Here is an 11156-nt window from a genome sequence, read left to right as displayed (position 1 = left end):
GCCATAAGAAGGCCGAAGAGCAGTTTCTGCACACCGGAGTACCTTAATCTAGCCCCCTGGAGAAGGGAGTTAACAAAGTAGACCGGGTGCTGCATCATTTCTTCCTTGGCGACACTCCATCCGGCTGCGTCGTCTCGGCATCGGTGGCATCAGGCTCCGTCGCTGCTATTACCTCATCATCAATTTCTCTCTGTGCCACTAGTGCGGCGCTGACCACCTAGTTCGTTGCCGCCAGGTACAGCAGCAACGGTTCCTGTGGCCTAGGCGCAACTAGTATTGGCGCGAAGGAGAGGTACCTCTTCAAGTCTTGCAATGCTGTTTCGGCTTCTGGTGTCCACTCCATCGGGCCCGCCTTTTTCAAAATCTTTAAAAAGGGAAGGGCGCGCTCGATGGACTTGGAGATGAACCTGCTCATGGCGGCAACGCAACCGGCAAGCCGATGCACATCCTTGACTCGCTTGGGTGCTTCAATCCGCTCTATAGCTTTGATCTTGTCCGGATTGGCCTCTGTCCCACGCTGTGACACAAAGAAGCCGAGAAGCTTGCCAGACGGGACGCCGAAGACGCACTTCTCAGGGTTCGGCTTGAGATTGATCTTGCGTAGGTTTGCAAATGTTTCTTGTAAATCTGATACGAGGGTTGCCCTGTTTTTGGTTTTGACCACTATATCATCCATATAGGCTTCCATATTTTTATGGAGCTGGGGTTCAAAACCAATCTGGACCGCCCTTGCAAATGTTGAACCAGCACTCTTCATCCCGAAAGGCATCCGTATAAAGCAATATGTACCACTTGGGGTGGTGAATGCCGTTTTCTCTTCATCTTCCCTTGCCATGAAGATCCGGTGGTAGCTAGAGTAGGCATCGAGGAATGACAACAGATCACACCCAGCTGTGGAGTCAACAATTTGGTCGATGCGCGGCAGCGGGAAGGGGTCTTTGAGACAAAGCCTTATTAATATCTGTGTAATCAATACACAGCCTCCACTTCCCATTTGCCTTGCGCACTACCACCGGATTGGCCAACCACGTTGGATGGAGCACTCCTCTTACCAAACCCGCTGCTTCCAGTTTCTGGATCTCCCCTGTGATGAAGTCATGTTGTTCCAGAGTTTGGTTTCTGACCTTCTGCTTGACGGGCCGTGCATGAGGATAGACAACAAGGTGGTGCTCAATCACCTTCCTGGGAACGCCGGGGATGTCAGATGCTTGCCAGGCAAACACATCGACATTCGCCCGCAGGAAGGTGACGAGCGCGTCTTCCTATGGTAAAAGCTCCTCCCGTGCCGTCCTCCTTGACAGAAACCTTCTTGGTTCCTGGCGGTCTGGCCCTGGACTTCTTGTTTCTGTCGACGGAGCTCTCTGGCACGTCCTTGACGGGAGCGCTACACTCCGAAGAGGTGCGCTTGCCGGAGTGGGTGCCTGAGGTCTCACCGGTCTTCTTCTTTTGCCTTCCCGGGGCTCCAGCGGCAGGAGCAAGCGCCTTGGCAGTGGCGGCTGCTGCAACTGCTTGTTGATAGAGTTGGTCAGTGCAAATTAGCGCATCCTTCTTGTCTGATGGGACGGTGACGATCGTCACAGGCCCCGACATCTTCAGGGTGTTGTAGGCGTAATGTGACGCCGCCAAGAACTTGGCCAGCACTGGGCGGCCAAGGATCCCGTTGTAAGGCAAGGGGATCTTGGCAACGTCGAACACAACCCTTTCTGTCCTATAGTTCAGATCACTTCCAAAAGTCACGGGCAACGTGAGCTTTCCCTTTGGTTGGCTTCTTCCCGGTTGACCCCCTGAAACGTGCCCGTCTCTTCGAGGTCTTCATCAGGAATCTGCAATTTCTCGATCACGGCAGGTGATATTAAGTTCAGACCGGCCCCCCATCGACTAGCATCTTTGTCACCTTGAGGTTGCGTATTGTTGGTGAAACCAACAATGGCAAACACCCGACCGTAGTAGTGCGATCAGGGTGATCCTCAGTTTCAAAAATGATAGGTGTGCTGGACCACTTCAGCGGCCTTTGGGCATCAAACGACGGTTCCGCCGCTATAATCTCACGCACCCACTGTTTAAGCTGGCGGTGAGAGGTATGCAGCGAGGCGCCGCCATCGACGCACATGGCCTCTGTAGCTTTCTGAAATCCTTGGTCACCAGAGTCATCGTCCTCTTCGTGATCATCGTCTTCTGGCTTTTTGTCACGGCCCCGGGCAGGCCTCTCCTGTTGTTTGTCTTTGCCGCGACGGCCCGCCTGGCCTTCACACTTCTTGTCGGAACCCTCAGCACCGTCCTGGCCTTTCTCCTTGTCCCGCCTCTCATATTCAGCCCTCTGCTTCTCAGCAAGGAGCTCAACCTGTCGGCAGTCCTCGAGATCATGGCCTTTGGTGCGATGGATCTTGCAGTATTGCTTGTCGGAGTTTCCTAGCTTCTCGGCAGCCGCCAAGGCCCGGCAGGCGACACATCCGGCAATTTCCTTGCCGGGGTCATCTGCCTTGGTTTTCTTGGTGGAGCCGGAGTGGCCAGATCCCTCGACGGCAAGCACAACTTTACCTTTCCGCTTCCTGTTGCGGCGCCGGCCTTTCTTCGCCGGGGCGGCAGTATCCTCATCTGAGTCGGTTTCCACGCCGGCATCTTCGTCGGGGTACTTCCTTCCCTCTTCAACCCGGGCACATTTGTCAGCGAGAACATAAAGTTCTGCCACATCTTTCACCTTGTTCATTTCGAGTTCTTCGCGCATATTGAGGTTACGCACGTTCTGATGTAACGCGCTGATGATGGCGGCAGGGTGAACATCAGGGATATTGTACTGTACCCGGCTGAACCTCTGTATATACTTGCATAGACTCTCGCCTCCCTTCTGGGGAATGACATGCAGGTCGCTTGCTTGGCCATGGGCTTGGTGACCCCCAGTAAAGGCGCCCACAAACTCATGGCACAAATCCGACCAGGAGGAAATAGAGTCTACCAGCAAGTGCATCAACCACGACATGGCGTTGGATTTAAGAGCCAATGGAAAGTAATTCGCAAGCACCTTATCGTCGCGGGCTCTGGCGGCTTGCATCGCGATGGTGTAGATGCTGAGGAACTCAGACGGGTGAGTCTTGTCACTGTACTTTTCGCCAATGTCAGGTTTGAAGGTGCGGTGAGTGGGCCACTGGAACTGCCGCAGCTCACGGGTAAAAGCCGGACAGCCTATCTCGTAAGGTAGGCCTCTAGGGCTCTCCGGTGCTGGGTGGTTCACAACAGGCCCTGCTCGCCTGTCTGACAGGTGGCGTGCTCCGCGCCGGCGCTCGATAGTGGTTCGAGCGTCTTCATGGGCTCGTTCCCGAAGAACTTGGCGCTGGTCACAGTGGGTCCGCGGGTCAGACGATGCTATGGAGATGTCGTCGCCCGCGACGTCGCGACGAGCCGGCGTCCGCGGTACCGGATGGGGAAGAGGTGAATGCACCGTGGTCGCGGCGCCGCCGGCTTTTCGCCACTGGTCCGCGGGACTCCATCGGAGCGTCGACCCGGGGGCCCCACCGGACTTGGTTCGTCTTTGTTGGCCACCGCAACAAGGCTTCGGATAGTGGCTCTCCATTCGTCGAGTTTCCCCGTAGTGGGAGGAAAGTCGAGGAGCAACTGCGCGCGCCCAGGGCCTCTGCTGGCGTCGGTGGCAGCGAAACCTGCACGATCGCGACGCGCTTCGACTTCTGACCATGTCAGAAGGAGCTCTATCACGACCCCGCGGTCGCATGCCGTTTTCACCAGCGCCTCGGCAAGTGGGCAGGTCTTCTACGTCCGGGAGTGGCGCTCGGGGCTCTTCCCGCGGCGACGCCGGGATCTTCGGCGTGATTACGCCATTCGTCGCGCGCTGCCTGGGAGGAGCGCGCTGTTGGCGCCGACGTGGGAGTCTTGGAGGCCCTTGCGTCGCCTTCGGGCGGGGCGGCGATGACCTTGGAAGGCCCCGCTCCACCCGCGAAGGGCTCTGGCTCCGCCTTTGGATTTGGCGACGTGTGGCCCGTTACCAGGCGCACAAACATCGCCGCCTCCCAAACTCCGGGCTGCTAGAATGGTGTTGGTGTTCCCGAGCAGCGCCCCGGGTCCTCTCTGCGACCGGTCCACTCCTCGCCTGCGTCGGGACGGGCTGTCCGGCTTCCGACTGGCCAACCGCCACCGTCGTCTTCTTCTTGGGCGCCATCATGATGAAGAAGCGCCGAACTAACTGCTAGAGCCGATTCTCACAACTGCACCCCCTACCTGGCGCGCCAGAGACGTCGGTGCGGAACGACACCTATGGGATCACAAGAATCCCTACTACGGTTGGCGGGGCGCGGGGTTGTGAGAAGAGCGGATCTAACAGGTAGCACACGGTTCATTTATCCAGGTTCGGGCCGCAAGGATGCGTAAATCCCTACTCCTGCTTTGGTGGATTGTATATTTGTGTTCTTGAGCTAGCTATGGGGCGTGAGGAGCTCCAAAAAGCGGAATCCTTCTCCTGGTCACCTCGGGCCTCGTTTTATAGGAAAAGGGGTTGCCACAGTGGCACACAGGAGTTGGGAAGGGAACAGTGATGCGAGGTTATCCCTCGCATTACATGACAAGGCGCATTTAATGCGTCTTGCTTAGGTGTCCTCGCTTTATCGGGGACGGGGGAGAGATCTGCCTCGTCGGTCGTCGCCGCTCCTTCTTGTGTCGACACGCGCCCTGGCCAGCGACTCCTGCGATGCCACGTAGGTAGGCAGGAAGCTGAGGTGGCGCAGTGGTGGGTCTTCACGAAGATCTGCATGCCGCCACGGGGATGTCTCCCGAATCCTTGCCCTTTGGGGGCAGTGGACTCAAGGGTGATTCGCTCTGTAGGCGCGGGGCAAGGGTCTTGCCGGGGCTGCTAGAACTATCCCCTGGCAAGGATCTTATCGGGGGAGTCCGCTTCGTCCCCTTTGCTCTTCGTGGTATTGGCCTTGGCGTTGTTCTAGTTCTCTTGAGCTTTGGTCTTACCCTGGCTCACCTCCCTTGCCTTGCTTGGTGTGGTGGTGCCCGCGGCTCGGACTGCCCGTGCAGAGTTATAGGGGTACAAAAATTGTACCCCTCTTTTTGTACATTGACACCAAGGCACCCCAAGGTAATATTCAAGGACAACCAAGAGCCTAAGCTTGGGGATGCCCCGGAAGGCATCCCCTCTTTCGTCTTCGTTCATCGGTAACTTTACTTGGAGCTATATTTTTATTCGCCACATGATATGTGTTTTGCTTCGAGCGTCAATTTATTTTGTTAGGATTTGCTTTCTGTTATTTAGAACAATGTTTTGCATCTTTTATTCCAATAAAAGTGGCATTGATAGTCTTTACTATGCCTATTTTAGAAGTCCACATGTTGCTGTTTGAAAACAGAAAGTTTACCGCTGTTGCAATAATTCCCTAGAAAAGTAAGAATGTGATAAAATGTTGAAACCTTTTGCATATTAAGATCTGATAAATTTACTACAGTGGGAATTTTATTTCATGATTTTTGGAGTTAGGGAAGTATGGATGTTGCAGCCTTCTTGACAGACTATCCTGTTTAGGCAGATTGATGTTATGTTTGCATTGTTTGCATTGTTTGCATATGTTTGCTTCTTTAATGATTCTATTTGAGGATAGGACTATTAAATATGCAGAGGCATTTAGTATGCAATGTTGAATAATAATTTTAGTGATTTTCTACAGTAGAGTATGATAAGGTTTTGGCAATGGTTTATACTAACTTATCTCACGAGTCCTTGTTGAGTTTTTTGTGGATGAAGTTTTTGATATTTAGGGAGACCGTGATATGAGAGGAATTAAGGAGACACAAAAGCTCAAGCTTGGGGATGCCCAAGGCACCCCAAGATAATATTTCAAGAAGTCTCAAGCATCTAAGCTTGGGGATGCCCGGTTGGCATCCCACCTTTCTTCTTCAACAACTATCGGTTAGTATTGGTTGATCCTAACTTTTTGCTTCTTCACATGATGTGTGCTATTCTTAGATGTCATTTTATTTTGCTTTGCTTGCTGTTTGAATAGAGTACCAAGATCTGAAATTATTAAATGTTAGAGAGTCTTCACATAGTTGCATAATTATTTGACTACTCATTGATCTTCACTTATATCTTCCGGAGTAGTTTGTCATTTGCTCTAGTGCTTCACTTATATCTTTTAGAGCATGGTCGAAGTTTCATTTTGAAGAAATAGATTAACTCCCATGCTTCACTTAGATTATTTTGAGAGTCTTAAATAGCATGGTAATTTTCTTAAAATCCTAATATGCTAGGTATTCAAGAATAATAAAATTCTCTTATGAGTGTGTTGAATACTATGAGAAGTTTGATGCTTGATGATTGTTTTCAGATATGGAGATGGTGATATTAGAGTCATGCTAGTTGAGTAGTTGTGAATTTGAGAAATACTTGTGTTGAAGTTTGTGATTCCCGTAGCATGCACGTATGGTGAACCGTTATGTGACGAAGTCGGAGCATGATTTATTTATTGATTGCCTTCCTTATGAGTGGCGGTCGGGGACGAGCGATGGTCTTTTCCTACCAATCTATCCCCCTAGGAGCATGCGCGTAGTAATTTGTTTCAATAACTAATAGATTTTTGCAATAAGTATGTGAGTTCTTTATGACTAATGTTGAGTCCATGGATTATACGCACTCTCACCCTTCCACCATTGCTAGCCTCTCTAGTACCGCGCAACTTTCGCCGGTACCATAAGCCCACCATACACCTTCCTCAAAACAGCCACCATACCTACCTATTATGGCATTTCCATAGCCATTCCGAGATATATTCCCATGCAACTTTCCACCGTTCCATTTATTATGACACGCTTCATCATTGTCATATTGCTTTGCATGATCATGTAGTTGACATTGTATTTGTGGAAAAGCCACCATTCATAATTCTTTCATACATGTCACTCTTGATTCATTGCATATCCCGGTACACCGCCAGAGGCATTCATATAGAGTCATCTTTGTTCTAGTATCGAGTTGTAATTCTTGAGTTGTAAATAAATAGAAGTATGATGATCACCATTCAATAGAGCATTGTCCTAAAAAAGAAACGCCAAAAAAAGGGGAAAGGCCAAATAAAAAAAGAAAGGCCAAATAAAAAAGGAAAGGCCAAATAAAAAAAGAAAATAAATAAAAAGGGGCAGTGCTACTATCCTTTTTCCACACTTGTGCTTCAAAGTAGCACCATGATATAGTGAGTCTCATATATTGTGCTTCAAAGTAGCACAATGTTCTTCATATAGAGAGTCTCATATGTTGTCACTTTCATATACTAGTGGGAATATTACATTATAGAACTTGGCTTGTATATTCCAATGATGGGCTTCTTCAAAATGCCCTAGGTCTTCGTGAGCAAGCAAGTTGGATGCACACCAACTAGTTTCTTTTCTTGAGCTTTCATACATTGATAGCTCTAGTGCATCCGTTGCATGGCAATCCCCACTCACTCACATTGATATCTATTGATGGGCATCTCCATAGCCCATTGATACGCCTAGTTGATGTGAGACTATCTTCTCCCTTTTTGTCTTCTCCACAACCACCATTCTATTCCACCTATAGTGCTATGTCCATGGCTCACGCTCATGTATTGCGTGAAGATTGAAAAAGTTTGAGAACATCAAAAGTATGAAACAATTGCTTGGCTTGTCATCGGGGTTGTGCATGATTTAAGTAATTTGTGTGGTGAAGATGGAGCATAGCCAGACTATATGATTTTGTAGGGATAGCTCTCTTTGGCCATGTTATTTTGAGAAGACATAGTTTCTTAGATAGTATGCTTGAAGTATTACTATTTCTATGTAAATATGAACTTTTGTCTTGAATCTTATGGATCTAAATATTCATACCACAATTAAGAAGAATCACATTGAAATTATGCCAAGTAGCACTCCGCATCAAAGATTCTGTTTTTATCATTTACCTACTCGAGGATGAGCAGGAATTAAGCTTGGGGATGCTGATACGTCTCCAACGTATCTATAATTTTTGATTGCTCCATGCTATATTATCTACTGTTTTGAATGTTTATGGGCTTTATTATACACTTATATATCATTTTTGGGACTAACCTATTAACCCATAGCCCAGTGCCAGTTTCTGTTTTTACCCTGTTTTAGGGTTTCGAAGAAAAGGAAAATCAAATGGAGTCCAATTGACCTGAAACTTCACGGAACTCATTTTTGGAAGGAAAGAAGCCCAGAAGTCTTGAAGTGCATGTCCGGGATCTGCGAGGAGGTCACGAGGCAGGGGGGCGCGACCTCCACCCTCGTGAGCCCCTCGTGGCCCCCCTGACGTATTTCTTCTGCCTATATAACTCCATATACCCTAGAACTTTTAGAACGGAACATAGATCGGGAATTCCGCCGCCAGAAGCCTTTGTAGCCACCAAAAGCCAATCTAGACCCGTTCCGACACCCTGCCGGAGGGGGAAATCCTTCTCCGGTGGCCATCTTCATCATCCCGGCGCTCTCCATGACGAGGAGGGAGTATTTCTCCCTCGGGGCTGACGGTATGTACCAGTAGCTATGTGTTTGATCTCTCTCTCTCTCTCATGTTCTTGAGATGATACGATCTTGATGTATCGCGAGCTTTGCTATTATAGTTGGATCTTATGTTTCTCCTCCCCTTCTTCTCTCTTGTAATGAATTGAGTTTCCCCTTTTGAAGTAATCTTATCGGATTGAGTCTTTAAAGATTTGAGAACACTTGATGTATGTCGTGCCGTGCGTATCTGTGGTGACAATGGGATATCATGTGATTAACTTGATGTATGTTTTGGTGATCAACTTGCGGGTTCCGCCCATGAATCGATGCATAGCGGTTGGCACACGTTTTCTTCGTGATTCTCCGGTAGGAACTTTGGGGCACTCTTTGAGGTCCTTTGTGTTGGTTGAATAGATGAATCTGAGATTGTGTGATGCATATCGTATAATCATACCCATGGATACTTGAGGTGACATTGGAGTATCTAGGTGACATTAGGGTTTTGATTGATTTGTGTCTTAAGGTGTTATTCTAGTACGAACTCTAGGGCTGTTTGTGACACTTACAGGAATAGCCCAACGGATTGATTGGAAAGAATAACTTTGAGGTGGTTTCGTACCCTACCATAATCTCTTCATTTGTTCTATGCTAAGAGTGACTTTGGAGTGACTCTTTGTTGCATGTTGAGGGATAGTTATGTGATCCAATTATGCTATTATTGTTGAGGGGACTTACACTAGTGAAAGTATGAACCCTAGGCCTTGTTTCAACACATTGCAATACCGTTTATGCTCACTTTTATCATTAGTTACCTTGCTGTTTTTACAATTTAAGATTACAAATACCTTTATCTACTATCCATATACCACTTGTATCACCATCTCTTCGCCGAACTAGTGCACCTATACAATTTACCATTGTATTGGGTGTGTTGGGGACACAAGAGACTCTTTGTTATTTGGTTGCAGGGTTTCTTGAGAGAAACCATCTTCATCCTACGCCTCCTATGGATTGATAAACCTTAGGTCATCCACTTGAGGGAAATTTGTTACTGTCCTACAAACCTCTGCACTTGGAGGCCCAACAACGTCTACAAGAATAAGGTTGTGTAGTAGACATCAGGCACGAGGAAACAAGTGCCTCGTGAGGAAAAGCCTGCCCCGAACGAGCCAGGCTAAGTTATCTCCGAACAAAATAACGACATAGCACAGAAATAACTAGCATAGCATAATGATTGAGGAACCACAGTTCGATACACGCCCCTCCGGGCCCATACTAGTTTCATTTTGACACAGGAAAGAAAAGAGGAGCAAAACAAAAGTGGTGTTGCAGCGAACCATGGGGGCAGGCCTCCAGCGATGTCCCGATCTTAGCTGGATCCCTCCTTGCGCTTCACAGAGGCGCGGCGATTAGACGACCCGCTACCACCTTCGATGCGAGCGCGGCGGCGTGTCGGCTGGTCGCAGCCACCGCTAATGGAGCTTTCGCCAAGAGAAGAGCCACCGTAGCTGGATGAGGCGCGGCCGGCGTGCTCGCCCTCATCGCGGCCGTTGCGGAGACCGAGCACATCCTAGCTGTCGTTCGTCTCAGGGCAGCACCCAGCGCAGCGACCATCTTCCCTTAACACCCTCACGTAGAGGGTCGTATCACCATCATACTTGAAATGGAGAGTGCACCGCCTGCCCAAGCCGTGCGCGCGGGCGAACGTTTGCCAACCGCAGGCTAGAGCTATGTTGCCCGTGGCGGAGACTTCAACTGCGACCGAGGAAGCCCTACTACAGAAGCCGTCCGCCTGCAGCCAGAGCCCGCCTGGACCAGAGGGCGGCAACTCGTCGACGAAGAAGGCGGAAGATGAAGCCAGTTGCCGGCCAGATCCTCCGACCAGACAACAAACTCCGGCAGCACCTCTGCCGCGTGGAAGTGTGGTCAGGGAGGTCGCACAACCACGACACGTCTCACCTCATCGACAGGGCTGCCGCGACCGGAGCAACCACCACCACGCGCAGCGGCGCCACCCCGGGAGCGGGGGGCCATGGCGGGAGTCATGGTGTGCTTGCGGGGGCGGCCGCGTCTGGCGCCGGGGAGCTGGACCCCTCGCGAGGGGCCTTTCCTTTCTCCACGGCGGAGAACCTCTTCGACGGCGCCATTGGAGTCGGTGGAGGAGCAGAGGAAGAAGAAGCAAGTGGAATGGGAAATAGTGGGGGATGGAGGCTCCGCCCCTTCCTCATTTATAGCAGGAGAAGGCCAACCAGCACCCCCCATGATCACATGGTATGATGGTTCTCCTTGCATGTCGTAGGGACTTGTCAAGTCAGGCAGTTGCCAAGGCAGCGTGGGGAAGCGGAGACGCCCACGTCCAATAAACCACCATGCATCAACTGAGGCCGCAGGCTTTTGGGGCACGCGGCGCTCCACACTTGACCCTTGGCTTCGCCTCGAAGCCAAGCCTGAGTGCACCTTGGGCCTGGGGGATACTGTCGGTGTTCTGGGAACGGGGGTCCCCAGACGTGCCTGCCTGCGGCCCATGGCATGGCTGGGCTGGCAGGTCTGTACGGCCCATCTTCATCGACAAGTAATTCAAGACCCTCGCGAGGGGCCACGCCTTGCGAGGCGGACGATGCAAGACCTCCTCAGGAGCGGCCTCGCCAGGCAGGCTCACGAGGGGCGGAGAG

Source organism: Triticum urartu, chromosome 1, assembly GCF_003073215.2.
Source record: "Triticum urartu cultivar G1812 chromosome 1, Tu2.1, whole genome shotgun sequence".
Classification (NCBI taxonomy): Eukaryota; Viridiplantae; Streptophyta; class Magnoliopsida; order Poales; family Poaceae; genus Triticum; species Triticum urartu.
This window is presented reverse-complemented; position numbering follows the sequence as displayed.